Below are 21450 nucleotides of genomic sequence, written 5' to 3' on the forward strand. Positions count from 1 at the left end.
TCAGTCTCCTCCAGGAATCTCTGAGGATCTTCTGTTGTCGGCACCCCACGCCGGAACCCACTCACACCAGCGCCGCCACCGACGTCGGACAAGCAAGAGAGATACAAACGGATAAGCACTCTCTCGCTCCCTCGACTCCGGACTCAAGGATCACCTCTTCGCTCCGCCTACGAAGGGCAAAAGATTACCCCGTGGTATCAGTAGGGTAAAACACTTGAGCACCACAACGGATTATCAAAGATCAAAGGAAGAAGAAGGAAGAAAATAGCAAAGCAAACACAAAGATGTAACGAGGTTCGGCTACAAATAGCCTACGTCCTCCACCGCTCCAAATCTCAATAAGGATGAACTGATTACAGAGATAGCACACACCCGAACGATCACAAGCGATCGATCTACAAGAGATTCACACAGAATTCCCTTTGCACAAGAAGTAGGATCCCAATCCTCTTCTTCTCTAGAACCCTAGCCTCACAAACAAGAGTATCTCTCAAATATACGGCCAATCGCTATAACCCTAGGGCTCTCATGAGTCCTATATATAGTCTCAAGACCTTCAGATGATCATAGCCGTCGAAACGCCAACAAAACACCAAAAGAAAACTCATCCGTATGATTTTCGCGAGCTCGAGTCGACTCGGCTTTAGTTCGAGTCGACTCGGGCACGTCTGGACAACTTCCAGTATGACTGGCACGATCTCGAGTCGACTCCACTGTATCTCGAGTCTCAAGACCTTCACATCAAAGCACTATTCACCTTTGTTTAATATTATTAAATTCCCATTTTGCCCCTAACACTTCAACATATCTACAACTATGCCATTATCTTTTGATTCCTTCCAATTTTACCCCTTATATCAATTTTAAAGGACTATTCTATCCCTTTTTATATAAAAAAAAAAATTGGGGTTATTACAGTTGGTAACCACGGTTCCTGGTTGAAATAATCTGCTCATCCAATATATGTTCTATTTGTTCTCTGCGTGCATGAAATTTGGGAGGTGGTGGCTCAACAGCAGATAATAGGTTAGGGTGTCTAACATGGGCAGGTATATCAATAAAGGGGTCAGAAGGCATGAATATTATCTTTTTGTATGGGACTAAATCTTTAATATTAAATGTCGCACTAATCCCATAGTCATCAGGAAGATCCACAACATATGCGTTCGAACTGATTTTTTTTTATGATTTTGAACGGTTCTGCACTACAAGTTTGCAATTTCTTAAACGTATCTGAAGAAAATCGTTCAAGCCTAATTCTTATCATGATGTAATCTTTTTCACTTAACTCTTTATAACGTCTGTCTAAATCAACAAGGGATTTATATTTTAAGATATTAAAGTGACTACAATTGCTAATTTCTTGATGCAATGAATGCGGATATGATGCACTTGATTGTGCAGACTCAAATACTCTATACTGATGAGACATGAAAAACAGGTCTATGGGTTGCATAGATTTATAATCATGCACCACTTCGAATGAATTCATGCCTATGAACTTATGAACCGAACTATTATATGCAAACTCAACTGTCGGTAATATTAAATCCCAGATCCTAGCATATGCATTTGGGTTGAGCCTATGATATGGAAGGTTGGGCAGAAATTCTCTGGAAACTAGATCAATTGCGTGTTGGAGATCACGCATCGGAGAAAGTACATCCGGAAGATCATCAGGGACTACATTATTAAACTTCTCTAGAAGGAAAACTACTATAGAGGAATGTTCAAGATTGGACTCCACATGGGTATCTTTAGCTACAAGTGCCAATTCAGGTGACTAGCTCTCAATATCTGTCACTACCTCTTCCACAGTAGTGATGTGAAGTGACTTGGTTGTACTTAGATCAATAGTCTTCCTTTGGAAATCATTTTGCACAAAATCTAATTCTATAGGTTCGTCTTCAAAGTCTTCTTCATAGTCTTCTATATTTGGTTCATAGACTTCTTCGACATATTCGACCTCTTGGCTCATAACTTCTGGTTCAGTAATCAGGTAGGTCCTAATGGAACATTGGGATGCTATGTGGTCGAATTGTTGACACCTTGAGTATTGGGTTTGGTGCCCAAGAAAATGGGGAAGGATTACAGGTGGTGCAACCAAACCGATTTTAGGTTGGGGTGCAACAGGGGTTGGCAGTGTAGGGGTCCTAGAATTTTGCATGAGCTCACGGATCTCTTGTGTGAATTTCTTGTATCCAGCCCGCATGGCAACGATCTGTTCTATGATAGACCTCAAAATGTCGGAATTCATGGTAGCTACAGGGGTTTTAGGTTGATTGAGATAGTACTCCATATCACTATAGGTTGGCATGCAATGATGACACTGGGTGATGATGTGAAATGCAGTGTCACTAATGAAACCCTAATAACTATGATGTAGGACCAAATTTGATGCAGGACAACCTACTAATGCAATCTATTATGATTTCAGAAATCAGCAAGTCTTCACAAGAATAACTTAAAATTTAAATGTTGCTGATTTTTACTTCAGTTATTCAGAATTAAGGATTAAGATTATTCAATTTAAGAAATTAGATTGCAATCAAGTAATACAGTTGTTCTGATCCTAAAGTAATCTGATGGAATAATATTGAGAAACGTCCTGTTACTAAGGTGTGCTAATTTAATGTCAAGATTTAAAGGGTAATAGGACGGGTTCGGAAGTAAAAGGTTTAATGTTCTGAATTTTGACAACAATATAAATTTTCAAGAATATGGCTATCATACAAGAGAACTAGAACATAATTAAATGAACAAGCCCAAGAAAAGTAGGAACCTTATTACCTGTCGTGAAGTAGGCGACCAGAATGTGTGCTTGTGGGCTGGGGCGATGATTGGTGCGCGGTTGCAGCTGATGAACCCTTTCAATTGGCTTCTACTTGGATCTTTTCACAGCGCCTTTGCGAGTCTGCTGGACTTGTAAGATGGAGGAGAGAAGTGGACCTGCTACGTTTGTGAGATGGGAGCAGGCCTCTGTAGTGAGGGCCTGCTGGTTTGGGCCTGTGAAGTAAATAAGTGTAGGTGGCTGTGCAGAAGGTGGCGCGGCCTGATGGGCCCGTGGATGAAATGGTGGGGCGGGTTGGCCGTTTGTTTGCTGGGCCCGAAAGGAAAGAAGGGCGGGTCGGGGTCTGGTGTTTAGTTGGACCTGAAGGAAGGAAGAGAAACGCGGGGGGGGGGGGGGGGGGGGGGGTGGGGGTGTTGAAAGATAGATGAAGAGGATAGAGAAACAAGGAAGAAAAGCATATGCTTGTATATTTCTCTATATCAGAACAGTGTCATAGCCCTCTCTTTTATAGATGAGGGTGGCTGTGTACAAGTAAGGTACAGCTAAGATACAGCTACTATACAGCTACAAGACAAGACAAGTCACACTCCTATATAGCTATAGGACAAGACAAATCATACAGCTAACATCCTCCCTCAAACTCAAGATGGTAACGAAGATGCGAACTTGAGTTTGTGAACCAAATCCCGATGACGCCCTGGTGGATGAGCCTTCGTAAAAATATCAGCGAGCTGATCTGCAGAAGCAACATGTATCAACTGAAGAGTGCCTTGCTTGATATGATGCCGAATGAAGTGGCAATCTATCTCAATATGCTTTGTTCGCTCATGAAACACATCATTATGAGCAATTTGCATCGCACTTATATTATCACAATTGAGAGAGGAACCACTAGTCAGAGGAATACCCATATCATGGAGGAGCCATCGAAGCCAGATGAATTCAGAAGTAGTATCTGCCAATGCACGATACTCAGCCTCTGTACTGGAGCGAGATACAACCGTTTGTTTCTTACTTTTCCAAGAAATGAGAGAAGAACCAAGCAAGAAACAATAGCCGGTGGTAGAACGACGATCTGTAGGGTCTCCAGCCCAATCAGCATCAGAATAGGCTTGAAGATCCAAGGTAGAGTGGGCTGAGAATAAAAGACCGTGGAACAATGTACCCTTAACATACCGGAGAATACGTAAGACTGCTGCATAGTGTGTAGAACGCGGTGCATGCATAAACTGACTGACCAATGTGACTGCATAAGAGATATCTGGGCGTGTAACAGTCAGATAGATAAGACTACCAACCAACTGTCGATACAAAGTCGCATCTGTTAATGGTTCGCCATCAGTGGGAAGAAGCTTAACATTCATTTCCAGAGGACTTTCCACAGTCTTGCTATCTGTCAACCCAGCACGAGAGATCAGCTCAGAAGCATACTTAGCCTGGGAAAGGTAGTAGCCATCTGAGCTGGATGTCACCTCGAGACCAAGAAAGTAGCTAAGGGATCCTAAATCCTTCATCTCAAACTGTCGTCCAAGAAATTTTTGAAGTGCATGAATCCCTGAGATGTCATCTCCGGTAATAACCATATCATCCACATATAACAAGAGAAGAACAGTACCGGCCGCAGATCGGCGAAGAAACAGTGCAGAATCATATGCACTAGGAGTGAAACCTTGCTGAGTAAGGACTGAACTAAACTTGGAGAACCAAGCGCGAGGAGACTGCTTGAGACCATAAAGTGCCTTTCGGAGGCGACAAACCTTTCCAGGAGGATGAGCAAGACCTGGAGGAGGCTGTAGATAAACTTCCTCAGCTAAATCACCATTGAGGAAGGCGTTTTTAACATCCATCTGATGCATCCTCCACCGCTTGACAGCTGCAACTGCAAGTAAAGAACGAAAAGTGGTAAGACGTGCTACCGGGGCAAAAGTCTCTTCATAGTCAATACCATACTCTTGAGTGAATCCTCGAGCCACCAAACGAGCCTTGTAGCGTTCTACTGAACCATCAGCATGCGTCTTGATCTTGTATACCCACTTGCATCCCACTGTAGTCTTTCCAGGAGGTAGGTCAGTCAGATCCCATGTATGAGTGGCATGGAGTGCTTGAAGTTCATCGGACATAGCCTTCTGCCAAAGAGGATTAGAGCTGGCCTCGCGATAGTTACGAGGCTCATAGAGGGTAGCAAGAGTAAAAAAGCAATGATAGTCATTTAGATGAGATGGAGTGGATCGTACCCGACCAGAGCGACGGAGGGTAGTACTAGGGAGGGGTTCGGACTCGGATGATCCAGTTGTGCTGATGGGATCAGTGGACGATCCAGCTTCGGTGGAGTCGGGCATGAAACGGTCTCTTGATGAGCTCTCATCACCTGCAACAGAAGAGGAATCTGGAAAGAAATCAATAGGAGGATTGTTGAAGACTGGAGAATATTGAGGAGAACCTGTGAAAAGAGGAGATATGCTGGTAAACATTTTGTGTTCCCAAAAGTGGACATGTCGAGATATACGAAGTCGTTTGGCTATGGGGTCATAACAACGATAACCTTTATGTTCGATGCCATAACCAAGGAAACAGCAAAGACGTGATCGTGGTCCAAGTTTAGTATGTTCATGTGAAGGAAGTAGAACGAAGCAAGCACAACCAAATACTTTTAGGAAAGAGTAATCAGGAATTTTTTTATAAAGAACTTCATATGGTGATTTGTTTGAGATGATAGGAGAGGGTACCCGATTGATGGTATAGGCTGCTGTAAGAGCAGCCTCTCCCCAAAAAGATTCAGGTAATGCCGCAGAAAGAAGAAAGGACCTGACAATATCTAAGATATGCCGATGTTTTCGTTCGGCACGACCATTTTGCTGAGAAGTATAAGGGCAAGAACGATGAGATAATGTTCCATCTTGTTTAAGTGCTTCCATAAATGAGGTAGAGGTATATTCCATGGCATTGTCGCTACGAAGAATTTTTATGGGCCGACCAAACTGAGTTTTAACCATCTGCTGAAAATCACGAAAAGTATCAAGCAATTCAGAACGATCACGTAAAAGATAGAGCCATGTATACCGTGAGTAGTCATCAATAAATATCACAAAATATTTTGATCCTCCCTTAGTGGTAACAGGAGCAGGTCCCCAAACATCAGAGTGTATCAAGTCAAAAGGTGCAGTAGAAAAAGAAATACTTTTATTAAAAGGTAAGGCATTTTGTTTTCCTAATTGACAAGAGACGCAATCAAAAGATTCAAAATTAACTTTTCCTAAATGACCATTTGAAGCCAAAAACTGAACACGAGACGGAGAAGCATGTCCTAACCGAGAATGCCAGAGACTAGAGGATACAGCAGCGATTGATGGGATAAGACTAGAGTTAGGAACATGTAGTGATATGAGCTCAAACAAACGGCCAACTTTACGCCCGGTCCCAACGAGCTGACCCGTCTTCTGATCCTGCACATCACAACCTCTATCAGTAAAAGTTACTTTAAGGCCATGTTCCACAAGTTGACCAACAGACAGTAAGTTGAAAGATAATTTCGGAACAAGATATGTATTAGGTAAAGACAGAATAGGAGTAGAGACAGAACCTACGTGGCTTACATCCATATGAGAGCCGTTAGCAGTGTAAATAACAGGAACAGAGTTTAGGTTTGTGCTCAAGGAAATTAGGGATGAATCAGAGGTCATGTGATTGCAGCAGGCGGAGTCAATAAACCAGGAGGAGGGTTTACCTGAGATGGTAGAGAGGGCAGTGCGAGATAGAACCTGATGAACTATTGCCTCAATATCAGCTGTAGTAAGGGATGAAGTGGGTATAGAAGAAGAGGATGCAGAACCAGACGAATCAGTAGAAGCAACGGCCGCAAAACGGTGTGATGAGATCGTCTGGGCTTTCTGAGCTGTCTTCGTCTCCTCAGCTTGTTTCTTCCTGCACTCTGAGATCTTATGGCCTATTTTGCCACAATAGAAACACTGTTTCTGAAATTTACTAGTTTTTCCTTTGTCTGACTTTGAAGAGATAGCTGCAGCAACTGGAACAGAAGCAGAGGAGAAAAGGGGGGTAGGTAAAATACCAGCTGATGTGGCCATAACCATATCAGTAGAGATGCCTCGACGAGTAGTCTGACGAGTTTCCTCTGAAATGAGTTCAGTGAGGGCGACCTCCACAGTCGGTCGAGGAGATCGATGAAGTAGGGAAGCCCTGGTAGTCTCAAATTCGTCGCGAATGCCCATCATAAGCTGAATAAATTGCCGACGATCTCTATATTCTTGAAATTTCTTAGCAGAGTCCTCATCTGTAAAATTAGGATCAGCCTGGGAAAGTTGATCCCAGAGACTGCTGATCTGTGAATGGAAATCAAGAATGGATTGACCAGATGCTTGACGCAACTGGTGAATCCTAGACTCCAGCTGGAACTGAAGAGCCAAGTCACTTGAACAATTGTAACGATTTGCCAGAAATTCCCATGCAAGCTTGGCATTTCGAAATTTTGGGAGAAGAGTTTGAATAGAAGGCGCAGATGTATTAATAAACTAAGATAATATCTTACAGTGTGTACTCTCCCACTCCTCTCGTCGTTCTTCAAAATCAGCATCAGACTCTGTAAGACCCTGTGTAGGAGCCTTCCTGTCTCCGGTGACAAATCTCCATAATCTGCGCCCAATAAGAAAAACAGACATCTGTTGGGACCAAATGCTATAATTGGTCCCATTCAGAATGACCTCAATAGGGCGTGTAACATCAGTTGACAAGGCCATGAATGAAATCTACTCTTTTTTTTTTTTCTTTTTTTTTTCTTTTTTTTTTTTTTTTTTGTCACGTCTCTGTAGCTTTAGCTAGCTGCCCAGATGACAGGTGACCAAACCCTTACGCCGCTTTCAACTTTCAACCTTGTCACACTTCTGCCCAGAATGAAACCCTTCTGACACCAGACTTCAAAGAGAGCACTTCAGAGAGAGCTCCTCTGCTTTTGTGCCACAGAGATGAAGGAAACCAAGGCGGAGAGGAGGTTGAAGAGAAACCCAAAGCGGAGAATAGGGTATTTTACCTGACAGCGGAGAAGGGAAAGGAAGCCGGAAGGGCGGAGGCGGCCGGAAGGGCGGAGGCCCAAAGAAGAAGCCGGTATCACGGTCGGTCAAGGCCGGCCTCCAGTTCCCGGTCGGCCGGATCGGTCGTTACCTCAAGAAAGGCCGCTACTCCCAGCGCGTCGGCACCGGCGCCCCCGTCTACCTCGCCGCCGTCCTCGAGTACCTCGCCACCGTCCTCGAGTACCTCGCCGCCGAGGTTCTGGAGTTGGCCGGGAACGCGGCGCGGGACAACAAAAGAACCCAAAGCCGGAGAAGAGGGGACAGGCGGAGAAGAGAAACCCAAAGCCGAGAAGAGAAACCCAAAGCCGGCACCTGACAGCGGACGGACAGCCGGGCTCCTCCTTCTTCTCAGGTCCACTCCGAGCTCCGGCGGGCAGGCTCGATGTGGGTGACAGCAGCGGAGAAGAAATCCACGGCAGGTTGGATGTGGGTCACAGCGGCGGAGAAACAGAGGACAATCCTCTTCTCCGGTCAGAGGACAATCCTCTTCTCCGGTCTCCTACACCACCGCCGGAGACCGAGACAAGCTTCTTGGAAGAGATCGAGAGAGAGCCGCTGCCGAAAGGACCTCTCGTTGCCGCCGGCCGCTAGCTCGAAGAGAAGTGAGATGGGAGAAGGAGACTCTCGGGACAATGGAAGAACCTCAGCTAACCTCCGGCCATTAGCTCGAAAAGAAGAATGATGGGAGAAGAAGACTGGAGAAGAGGGGAGAGGGAAAGAGGCTCTCGTAGAGCTAGAGAAGGTGAGGCTCTGATACCATGTTGAAAGATAGATGAAGAGGATAGAGAAACAAGGAAGAAAAGCATATGCTTGTATATTTCTCTATATCAGAACAGTGTCATAGCCCTCTCTTTTATAGATGAGGGTGGCTGTGTACAAGTAAGGTACAGCTAAGATACAGCTACTATACAGCTACAAGACAAGACAAGTCACACTCCTATATAGCTATAGGACAAGACAAATCATACAGCTAACAGGGGGGACGGTTGAGACCGAGCTGTGAAGATCTTTGGTGAAATGGGGAAAGGGATTGAGTGGGGGCGGTCGGCAGTGAGAACGATGGGAGGGGAAAAAGGGGCTCGGGAGAGCGGTGCTTTAGTGTGAGGAGAAAGAAGATGGTGGTGCGGATCAGGGCCTGAAGGTTAGAAAGGGTGGTGGTGTTTGAGGGGTGGAGGCATGGTGGTGTGGCTCGACGGAAGGAGGAACGGCGGCCGGCACTGAAGAAGACGAGGCGGAGCGCGGCGGGCGGCGGCATCGACTGAGACGTCTGTGAAGGTGGTTGCAGAGAAGCAGACGGTGCGGCTCGGTGGGGAGCTCGGGGCGGGACGGCACCGGCGGACGCAGCGGAGGTCTCGGCGGCGACGGGAGGCAGAAGGCGGCTCGGGCTCGGGGCCTCAGGCGGACGTGGCGGGCGGACTCGGGCGGCGCGGCCACGGAAAGTGGGAAGAAGATGACAGAGATAAGGTTTTTTTTTCTTTTTTTTAGGCGGCACGTGTGGTCACGTGCGTTTTCTTTCTTTCTTTTTTTTCTTTTCCCCCTCCGGAACGGATCCGAGCTAGTGGGGCGGGCTAACAGGTTTGGATCTTACCCGTTAAGCTAGTTTTCTTCAACCTCCTGACGGATTCGAGAGGGCGTGCCACTCTTCGCGGCGGCGCTTGCGAGTGGAGCGGAGATCCTGGCCGCGGCTCTGCAGCGACGGGGGGCGGCCAACCTCGGGCAGGCAGTCACGGTCACGGACGACAACCGGTCACGGGCACGGACGGCGATCTCCTCTGAATATCAGGCACGGTGGAGCTTTTGGGGGTTGCGGCGACGGCTCGGGTGTAGTCGACGGCTGTGCGGCGTGCGACGTGCGGTGGAGGGAGTCGTCGTATGGGAGCCGATTAGCCGAACCCTTCTGGGTTCGAGAGAGAGAGGGGAAGCGGCGGCGGGTTGCAGTTCTTCCCTTCTCGTGCGGCTCCAGACAGGCACTGTGGGGCAGAAGCGGCAGTGGGTGTGGGTGCAGCGACGGGAATGGGAAAAACCGATGATGGATTTCTTCTCTTCCTTCTGTTTTTTTTTTTTTCTCTGTTGGATCTTGTTTTGGAAGAAGTAGCCGGGAGATGGAAGTGCCCAACATGGTCTTCACCTGAAGGCAGCCCACGGAAACTAAGGCCCTGATGATCTGGATCGGGGCTTTGGCAGCAGGGGCAAAATCCGCCAAAGCTCTGATACCAAGTTGATGCAGCACAAGTGCGGGAAAAGAGGTGAAGAAGGAAGAACAAGAGAGGGAGAAGGAAGAAGAGGTTCTAGGGACGCAGGAAGAAGAGAAGGGGATGAGGAGGAGGAGGAAGAAGAATAAGATGTGGGGGAAAAGAAAGTTCTGAATCATTCATTCATTCATTCATTAAACCCTAATCATAAAAATAGTTCCCTATATATAAGGCCCAAATACACAATTTGCATAAAACCCCCTTACAAAAAAATAACTCCTAATAAGCTCACAAATAACACAAATAAGCCCTAAAATGCAAACAAGCCCAGAAATAAAAATAAAATAAATATGCAAATAAACGTGTCTGACTCAATCCGGAAGCTCAGGATCATCTGGATGAAGGGCTCTGATGTCCCAATCACTGATATTCATGATGCTGGTGTTCATGACGAAAATTTTTTTCATAGAGACTTCACTTGTGTATCCCTTCACCATGTGGATGCTGGTATTAGTAATGGAAGTTTTTGCTTGATTATTGTTAGAGTTTCTTGATGTGCAACAAAAATTTCACTATTGAAGCCTTCATTTATTATAGTTTCTTATATTGATATATTGCATTTCAAGAATAGTTGGAAAAATGAGAAAAAATCGTATGTCGTTGTTGCCGTCCATCTTGTTTCAGGTGAGCTAGAATACTCGAGATCTCCAAGAAGCTTGTTAATTGACACAGAGGGCACACCACCAAGCTTGCCTAAGCAAGGTCTGAATGCTTGCGCAAGCGTACCATCAACGTTGGGTTAGCCAAAAAAATGTAGATCAAAGAAAGGATAGATAGTAATATGGATCAAGGTGCTTTGACCTTCAAAGATTTTTACCACCGCCATACTACTATTTGAAGGAGATAGAGCTATATAGATGTGTAGTGCTAGACTATGGTAGAAGGAATATAACACTGAGATATGGTAGATAAGCTATGTTACTTCTACTTCTAAGATAAAAAACTAAAGTAAAGATAAAGATAAGGGTAAATTGATTGGATTGATTGTCGAAGCATCTTTATAGAGTACTTTCCACTTATTTATACTAATAAACAACTGGTCAAAAATACTATAATTGTCCAGTCCGATAGATGCTTCCCATGTCTAATCTTCATTCTTAGTAGTTTTAGTAACTATGGTCAACTATCTTCCACTATGCTTAAGCATGATCATTCTGCAACTACTGGACCGATAATAATGCTTTATCAATCTTGAACTTGTCCTGATGTAGCTCTTGTTGGATGTCTTTCTTTTTTCGGCATGCAATATAGTCCTTTATTTTTGGAAATCTAAGACTGGTTTGATTGTCTCGATCTTCTACCGACTATCTTTTACGGTCAAGGCTTGATTTTTTGGCCTACATATTCACATTATGGCTGAGTTCTATCTATTTGGCACGGATCTCTATCCTCATTTTGATTGTATAGCTGAATTCTTACCAATTTTAGCAATAGTCACATGATTACTTTGATTCTATCAAACTTAATCCATATGGCATTTGTTTCTAGCCGCTAGCTAGATTGTTAAGTTTTGGTATAAATAATACCCCCAACATCATGTTGGTCGAGGATTATGAGGCAAATGAAAGTTTTGGTTTCAATTTGTTGATTGAGTATTCCTCTTTACATAAGCATTGCTCCCTCTGGCAATCTGCTTGCATCTCTTCGATTTTGTTAAACCCTCTCCTGCCATGTCTCCTAATGTGGAACACTTTTAGGTACTGAAATGACCCTTGTGCTACTCGAAGGAGCCTTTATATCTGTTGAGATTCGACATTATCTTCTGTTCAATGTCAATTTCCTAATAAGTCACATCTTCTTTCCATAAATAGGTCTTGCATTTTTTCTTTAGTGCCAATCGCTCTTCTTCCTTCTAATTATCCTTATGCCTCCTCATGATCTCCTTTTATTTATCATACTAGATAAGACTAAGTATTGGCTAGTAGAACCCGTTTGTTTTGATCCATTGATTCTATATAGGTTTACAAAGGAAATACCATCATAAATCGGGCATCGCTACAAATAGGTTGTGTTGCCAAATTAGAATACCATCACAACGGACTTATTGTTTAGTTGAGGGCTTTCAATCGAAAAGTCAATATCTTTTCAGCCAACCCTCGACTAATGCTACATCTTCACCATATTTGGGCTGGCTAGGGGGAACCTCTCATATGTACTCTTATCAACTATTCCCATATCCTAAGCCTAAAGCCCACCGTACTCATTTAGCTCCACTACCATCATTGAGGAAGGTGGGCGCAGAACATCGGATCATTTTGAAATATTAGTGGGCATACGATAGCGAAGACTTTAATAGACTATGTTAGGAGCGAAGTGAGCTCTTTGAGTGTATTACAATCAGCCTTATACTTATGCTTGCATAAATGTATTATGCCATGGTGCAAACACTTAGAAACTGTCGACGCTATCTTTTGTACCAAGATTTCGTTCTATATTCTAACCATGAGGCTTTAAATATCTCTATGACAAGAACAAGTTCACTTCACATCATGCTAAGTGGTCAAGTTATCTACAGGTTTATGTTCATGCTTCATCATATATCAGGTATACCAAATTAGGTGGCTGATGCTTTGCGCCGTTGTACTTTACTACAAAAAAGTATCGGTAAAAATCCGCCTGACACTACACAAAGCGTTGTCGAAACGTCGGCAATACCTGAGTGGAAAAAGTTTTTTCTGACGCTTTTTAAAAGCATTGTAAAAGGTCGATTTTTAGTGATTCTTTCTAGCAACGCTTAAAAACGTCGCTAAAAGCATAAGCGTCGGCTTTAGCCTTATTTTTTTTTAAAAAAAAATATATTTTCCATGATTTAGGGCAATAGGGAAGAGGGAAGAGGGAAGAGGGCCACGGCCTGATCCAGTTTCTCCTCTACCACAAGCCAGCCACAGTGAGAATGAACTGATGTTCATGTGATGCCAGCCACGGTGAGAATGATTCAAGTACTCCAATGAATTTTCTTATGGAGCTTGGTATAATCCAAGAAAAATCATATCATGGTCTCAAAGCCAAGAACATTTACAAACAAAATAGAAGCTTACCATTTGACTGATATAAACAAGTCATCAAGAACTCAAAGGAATCAATTTTATAGCGAACTGAGAGAGCTATTCAAAGTTACTACCTCATTATAACTAGATTTCTACAAACAATAACTGATTGCTTATAGAAACAGAGGCCATCAGCCCCATCAAAAACACAAAAAGGGGAGGGTGAGAGGGGGAGGAGTTCTTGGAGGGAGATGAGGCTGCAAGGGTGGATGGAGAGGTGAGGGAGAGATGAAACTTAGGAGATGGACGGGGGGCTTGATGTGCTTGAAGAGAGTGGAGCTGCACTGGTTCTCTGTCGGCTGGTGGCGGTGGTGTTACCTCACAAACTTGGCCTCCATCTGCCTGCATCCATGGCCGCTCATCTCGTCGGACCATAGCCCACCCGTCGCTGTATCCCGCCCCCTCTCTCCCCAAGCATTCCCCCCTCCAAAAAGTTTGCTCTCGATTAAGAAAGAAGAAGAACAGAAAAAATAAGAACACTGACGTCGAAGAGCTCCTCAGATAAGGAAGACGAGAGAAGAGGAGAGGAGAGATTTTTAAGGGATTGATGTCGGCACATCAATGAGAGGGGGGCGAGTGGTTGTGAAGGGATTTGACCTCTGTCGACGCTTATAAGCGTCGTCGTAGGTCCAGACTTTAAACGACGCTTTTTAAACGTCGTCGATTCTGAAGATTTACCAACGCTTTTTAGAAGCGTCGGTAAAGTCTAGCGCTGAACCAAAATTTTCCGATGCTTCTCCCTAGCATCAAAAAAAAAGCATCGGAAAGTCTTGCTTTTCCTGTAGTGCTTGTTGCTTACCACCACTCAAGCTACTATAGCAGGTTTTGATATTTCAGAGATATGTTGGCTACTAATCCATACTTTGCTAGTGTTCTTAATGAGATGTAAGCTCAACAACATGATGACTTTTAGTTACAAGTTGGTTTCTTGTTTAAAAGGACTTCCCTATATATTCCTGATTATTTACTGAGGCATAAAATCCTATAAGAACTGCGTAGAGAGGATTGCTTAATTTGGTCATAACAAGACATCATCTTTCATCCATGCAATATTATTGGCCCAAGCTAAGGAGGGATGCAGAGAGATATGTTGAGAGATAACATCTGTGTCAGTGTGTAAAGGGGCAACAATGAATGCAGGAGTCTACATGCCATTGCTAGTGTTGGATGCACCATGGGTCCACATCAGCATGGACTTTTTATTGGGGCTCCCAAAGACACAATCTGGTTTTGAATTGGTCTTTGTGGTGGTGAAACATTTTTCAAGATGGCCCATTTCATTGCTTATGGGAATACAATGGATGCATCTTTCATTACAAGACTATTCTTTTGAGAAGTGGCACAACTTCATGGAGTTCTAATTTTAATCACCTCAAATAGGGATCCCAAGTTTGTGTCATATTTTTGAAGGAGCTTATGGCGAAGACTGGGAATAACACTTTCATTTAGCAGTGCTTACCACCCACAGATTAATGGATAGATTGAGATAGTGAACAAGAGCTTGGGTAACATACCATGAAGTTTGGTTGGTAAGAATTTGAGACAGCGAGATTAGATGCTTACCCAAGCAGAGTTTGCATTCAATAGATTAATAGGTTTCAGTCCTTTTCAGATTGTATATGGTGGGAACCCAAGATATGCTTTGACTTGGCGTCAATCCCACAATCCGATCGAACTAGCATTCAAGCTGAAGATCTGATGCAAACGCTTCAAGATATACATGCTCAAGTGCATGAGAAGATTGAAGAATCAAATAAGCGTTACAAGGAGCATAGGGATTAGCATAAGTGCAGGGTGATATTTGAGTTTGGTGACTACGTATGGGCTATCATTACTATGGATTGCTTACCAGCTAGAGAGCAGAAAAACTCGCTTTTCATAAGTTTGGACATTATGAGATTATACAGAAGATCAATTACGATGCCTATCGCTTGTAGCTAACTAGTTATATTCATATCCATGATGCTTTTAGTGTCGAGTACCTCATGCCATACCATGGTGATATGTTTGGTGAAGAATTGAATTCGAGAACAAATTCTTTCCAACTGGAGAGGATGATGCGGCATAGAGTGCAACCAATATGTGTTATGATCAGTTAAACCATGTCAAACATCAAAGAAGTCAACTGATTCACGAGCAAAAACTGCAGTAGGAAAATATTTTATTTATTTCCACTAGGGGCTATTGAATTCTAGCTAGGCTTTCATATTTGCAATAGGATAATTCTCACATGTTTGTTGGGTCCTATTTCGAGTATGATTTTGTATTGGATTTAATGCACGGATTAGGCTTAAGGGATCATGTCCTATACATTATAAAGATAGCCTTTTGACATATTAATAATATTTTTCCAAAGAATTTTCTTCACCAAATGAAGAGTTTTCCAATTCAGTTTACTTCTATTTGTGTGTTAATGTTCGAAGTGCAAGCTTATTGATCAAATCGCCGCTTCTTCTTTTCTGTCCTACATCACCCCATCTCAATAACTTAATTGAAGGTTGTGAGCACCACATGGTCAAGGTTAGATTAAGTAAAGGTAGGTACAAATCACATGATTTTATTAGGCTAGATAAGGTCCGACCACGATACCTTTTACCTATGGTGGGATAAGCGAAAGAGGTAGAATTTGACTATAATGCTGATGAGTAGGCTTACAAATTAATCATCATACAAGGCATATGAAGTCAGATAGCCAATAGAAGTAGATTGAGGTGACAGAATCAGTCTCTAAGATACTTTCAAAGTGCATTAGTAGGCTAGAGTAAAGAGAGATGGCCAATATAAATGTCTGAATAGGCTAAGATCAAAAAGATATGATTATCGGCTTGATAGTTGGTGCAGGGTAGCTATACCATTAAACTAGGTCAAGGAACCCAAAGCTTTGGATCACCATCTTGTTGGATGCTCTAATGCAGGTGGCATGCTCAAGCATGTATTCACCCCTTATCATCTGACTTATGCTAACAAGTTTCCTTGCATATTCCTCTCTTTAGATGATACAAGAGTAACTCCACAATATATAAGTTTGGCACATCCAATTGGACACTGCATGGTTGCCATCATCCCATTATAGAAGAAAATCAAGGTAGCAGCTGTAGAAAAAGTAGCCCCTATGCTAAGGCCTCTTTTAGAGTGATTTGTAGTATATTTAGCTTTAATAGTAGAACGGGTTGAAAAACCTGTTTCTATAATCGAAAGTCAATATGTTCGGCTATAGTATATTCTAGCATATTCTGCAGAAGAGAAAACCAATCCCATCCTCGTGGAGGATGAATTAGTTTTACACGGAAGAACTATGGTTCATGAAGAATCTAAATTGGAGGTTTCAGCTCATCAAGAGGTAACTGCCAAAGATTATTTAATAGAGCTCTAAGAATCCATCGGCCGAGGTAGTGCAATAATTACACCAGGAAGGTTCTGATAGGCCGAAATAATGAAGGATACTTTGGTTAATACCTGGCCAAGATTTGAGATCTTTGGTCATGGTGAACTATAGAAGATTGATTATGAAGTTGACAAATTAATATTGCCAGTAATTCTCGATCTTTTGCCCAGGAGTGCAGGATAAAATTATAACAGCTTTACAGCATTAGCTATAAGTGTCACGAGGGCTTGCAGGCAACTTGTTCAAAGAGCACTTCCAAAGTTTATGTAACATGCACTCCAAATTCATATGCTTGGGGGTGGGAGCAGTATAACAACGTAGGAATGGATCTGGTCCAGTACCCGGTGGTAAGCAAGAATGGTCTAGTAGCTTGGATCTCAGTGCTACACAAAACAGCCATCGATAGATCGAAGAAGTGCTAAATCCGGTTTGAAAGTGGGATAAATAGTATTATATATTATCTAGTAAGAAGGAATTCCACTAAGGTTTTGGCCAAGAGACTGATACAAACAATAATTTTCTACTATGATGAATTTTATTTCTGCAGGTCTTTTACAACTCTCTTTAGACTTTTCCACTCCTTTTGGAGAGCTTGGAGCATTGGCAACTATCATGTTGAATAGGAATGGAAGTTGAGACTCCCAAGTTTTTAGCTATTTTCGAATGACATTCATGACCAAAATTTTCTCCTTATTATTGTATTCAAGTTCTGCGTGTTCTTCCTCTAGGAATTGTACTTTTTGGCTGATGTTGGTCAATTCTGCTTCAAGGGACTCGACCTGGTCCTTATGGGTGTGTAGTTTATCTTGGACCAATGTGTATGCATCCAAGGTTGGCCAATAAATGGTGAATGTCAGAAATTTTGGTGAGCCTGTATTAAAAATCATCAGCCCAATCTGCCAAGGGGTAGACCAAGCATTGAAGAATATTGATGGATGAGCTATTAATGGAAAGCATCTAAAGAAATATTATCTTACATTGTGAGAAGCATCTGTGAAAATATAAAGTTCAAAAGTTTTGCTATATTGTTACTTTTGGCTAATACAATTACATAAGTATGAATACAAAATTGATTGGACTAATGATCTCAAGATGCTCACTTTGCTCCTAAGGCATTGGATGCTCCTAACTAGTCGGTTGTAATTGTCAAACGGAACTCATTGCGAAGTCGGTTGATCTCAAGATGCTCACTTTGTGATGGTATTTCGATTTGGCAAACTAGTTAGAAGTTGGTTGATCCGAATAAACGAATTACTCCATCCAATACTCAATTTCACTCACCATAATAAGTGAAAGGAGATTAGGAGAAGGTATGAAATAGTCAGGAGGAAGAATAGGGGTGAACACTGAAAAGAAGGATACAATGTCTATTTATATAAGAAAACTATGTCTTACTGGAAGATAAATTAGAATCCTTATTAATGCATAAGATAAAGCTAGAACTCTATGGATGTAGAAGATTCTTTAAGCAATGTGCGGGCTATTTTGATACACAGAAATTTTTCATAAAAGGAGATATAGTAAAAACATAAGAGTCAAAGAAAATGAAAAAGATATGAACAGATTACTAAGGGTGGAAATGATACTTCTATAAATGAGCAATAATAATAAGTTAACAGGTCGTGATTAACTATGGATTTCTACTCTACAGATACTAATAGGGTGATGACAAACATCCCGTCAACCTCTTCTTTCTTAATCGATAAGATGTGGGAGGTATTATTTACAATCCATCTCAACAACTTAACTAGAGGCCATGAGACCACGTGGTCAAGGTTAGATGAAGTAAACATAGGTGGAAATCATGTGACCCTTATTGGGATGGATAGTATCCAACCACAATAAATTGTCCTTACGATAGGACAGGCTAAAAAGGTAGAATTTGATTATGATGCTGATGAGCAAGCTGACAGATCAATCACCATGCAAGCATATAAAGTCGGATGGCCAGTAGGAGTAGGCCAAGATTACTAAATCGGTCTCCAAGACATTCCAAAATACAGGCATAGGTCGAAGTAAAGAGGGACGACCAACATAAGATGTCTAAATAGGCTAAGGTCAAAAAGACCTGGTTATAGGTCTAACAGTTAGTGCAAAGCTACTATACCATTAAGCATGAATACTAGGAGGACAACCGGCATTAGTTATTGAAACTACCAAGAGTGGAGATCAGACATGGTGACAACCATCAGAATAAGCAGTTATTATCGTTTAGTATAAATAAATAAAAATTATACTCCATAAAAATTCTTCGATAAGCCAAATCAATGCATCTTAGTTTATCTTATCAATAGCTTTCTTGGGAGTCTAAACTACACGCCTTTATCTTTATCTAGATCCATCTCCTTTGAATGAAAGTGTGACCGTAGTAAAAGTTCTTGAAGGTCAGGACATTCAGATTCACACTATTCTCATATCCTTTCTTCAATCACTATTTTTTTGACTGCTCTAACATTGGTAGCACGCCCACACATATATCTCCTGCCATATGATTTATTTTAACAAGTTCCTAGCACGTCTCTCTCCTTAGGCGGTGCAAGAGCAACTCCACGGTGAACAATATACAATAAAAATTTGGCTATGAATGCCTTCTATTTACTATAATTTTTAAATTATTATATTATATTTTTATAATACTTAGGAAAAGGAGGAAAGCATATTCTGCTCATTGCGTTGAGCTGGTGTTATTGATGATGGTACTATTAACCGAAGTTTCTGCATAGAGGTTCTTGCGAGCATATGCAAATATTAATGATGAAAGTTTCATCATTATATTTATTATTTAATATACAATAGATTATTAGATTATTAATATTTTCTTTTTATTATGATTTAATACATATGTCCCCCTTCCCTTCCTAATTAATTAGGGTGAGAATAATACTAGAGCCCCACCCCGTTCACTATTGAGCCGCCGCTCAACACGGTAGATCCACAATCGAACTAATCACGGTCGACGCGCGGTCACACCAGTAGCGGGACCGACGGTCGAGGCAGCATGAGCCACCAATGCCACAACGCCACGAGGAGGGGCCGCGAATCCAAAGATCATTCATAATCATCCGATCCTGGGACTGACTCTAATCCAACGGCCAAAAACGGACTTCGTTCCCAAAGGCCGCAATGTTTTGAACCCTAACAAGCTCGCGCGGAAAAGCCAGGGCAGTGAAAGCGCCGGGAAAAAACAAAAATATATCCTACCGTCACTAGGTACAAGTACAACTCCCCTTCACCCTATTTCCTTTCTTTCGTGTCCGCGTGTCCTTGGAATCCATCGTCCAATACCTCATCATCTCCTCCCTCAGAACTCGGCCTTGGACGCATGAAATTGGATGATTGGATCCCTCACGTCTCAGAGAACCAGCGTCCCACACTCGTCCTCAATAGCCTTCGCTCTCCTGGTCTCTCGTCAGATGAACACCGACTCTCCTGCAACGGTAGTAGAAAACAATTTCCCACCAAACCCTCACTTCACATCCCTTTTTTCTTCTCTCCTTCCACCAGGTCTAAAACCAAAGCACTCTCTCATCGTTCTTTAATTTTTCAATCTCGAGATGGGTCTAAAAGGATTCGTTGAAGGCGGGATCGCGTCCATCGTGGCCGGCTGCTCGACGCACCCGCTCGACCTTATCAAAGTCCGCATGCAGCTCCACGGGGAGACGCTAAGCCCCGCGGTCTCCACCCGCCGCCCCGCTCTCGGCTTCCACACCAACGCCACCGCCACCGTCGCTCTCCCCCGGCCGCATCCCCGCCCAGGCCCGCTCGCCGTCGGCGCCCAGATCCTCCGCTCCGAAGGCCCTGCCGCGCTCTTCTCCGGCGTCTCCGCTGCCGTCCTCCGCCAGACCCTCTACTCCACGACACGCATGGGCCTATACGACATCTTCAAGAAGAAGTGGTCCCCCGCCGGCGACGGCAGCGCCCTTCCACTCCACCGCAAGATCGCCGCCGGCCTTGTCGCCGGCGGGATCGGCGCTGCGGTCGGGAACCCCGCCGATGTGGCGATGGTCCGGATGCAGGCCGACGGCCGGCTCCCGGCGGCGGACCGGCGGAACTACAAGAGCGTGGTCGACGCGATCGGGCGGATGGTGAGGAGCGAGGGTGTGGGGAGCCTGTGGCGGGGGTCGGCGCTGACGGTGAACCGGGCGATGATCGTGACGGCGTCGCAGCTGGCGACGTACGACCAGGCGAAGGAGGCGATCCTGGCGCGGAGGTTGATGGTGGACGGGCTAGGGGCGCACGTGACGGCGAGCTTCACCGCCGGTGTGGTGGCGGCGATGGCGTCGAACCCGGTGGATGTGGTGAAGACGAGAGTGATGAACATGAAGGTGGAGAAGGGGGCGCCGCCGCCGTACGCCGGAGCGCTCGACTGCATGTTGAAGACGGTGAGGACGGAGGGGCCGATGGCGCTCTACAAAGGGTTTATTCCGACCGTGTCCCGCCAGGGGCCGTTCACGGTGGTGCTCTTCGTCACTCTCGAGCAGGTCCGCAAGCTCCTCAAGGACTTCTGATCACCGTTAGATCTCGATCGGACGGTGGATGATTGGACGATGACGATAAAAGTAGCTTCTAAATAAATTTAGTTTTTATATTATTCAAAATCCCCATCATCATCGTCCATCATTGTATCAACGTGATTCCCGTGATCCTGGGAAGACATAAAACAATGGGAGCTTAGACGTCCTTTACTTTTTTATAATGTTTGTACCCTTTGAATATTTTATTCAAAAAATAAAGCCCATTGTGGATTGAGGCTAAATGGTTGGGTTTTTTTTTTTTTTCATAAATGGGATAGTTGATGGAAGGCTTGCGGAAAGTATAGGAATGGCTTATCTATTCGCACCAAGATTCATTTAAAATTCTATTATCCAAATTTCTAAACCTAATTGAAAATTTA

The 21450-nt window shown here is 43.6% G+C and overlaps 1 pseudogene across 1 annotated transcript; it reads left to right on the forward strand.

Annotated features, from left to right (window-relative positions):
* The first annotated feature begins 19798 nt into the window (after positions 1–19798).
* Positions 19799–21385, forward strand: LOC103716172 (mitochondrial uncoupling protein 5 pseudogene; annotated as a pseudogene). The gene has a single exon (XR_015988445.2). The product of XR_015988445.2 is annotated as a mitochondrial uncoupling protein 5 pseudogene (transcript).
* The last annotated feature ends 65 nt before the right edge of the window (positions 21386–21450 follow it).

Source organism: Phoenix dactylifera, chromosome 7, assembly GCF_051530095.1.
Source record: "Phoenix dactylifera cultivar Ajwa chromosome 7, Ajwa_hap1_PhDact_Kaust_v1.1, whole genome shotgun sequence".
In the NCBI taxonomy this organism is placed as follows: domain Eukaryota; kingdom Viridiplantae; phylum Streptophyta; class Magnoliopsida; order Arecales; family Arecaceae; genus Phoenix; species Phoenix dactylifera.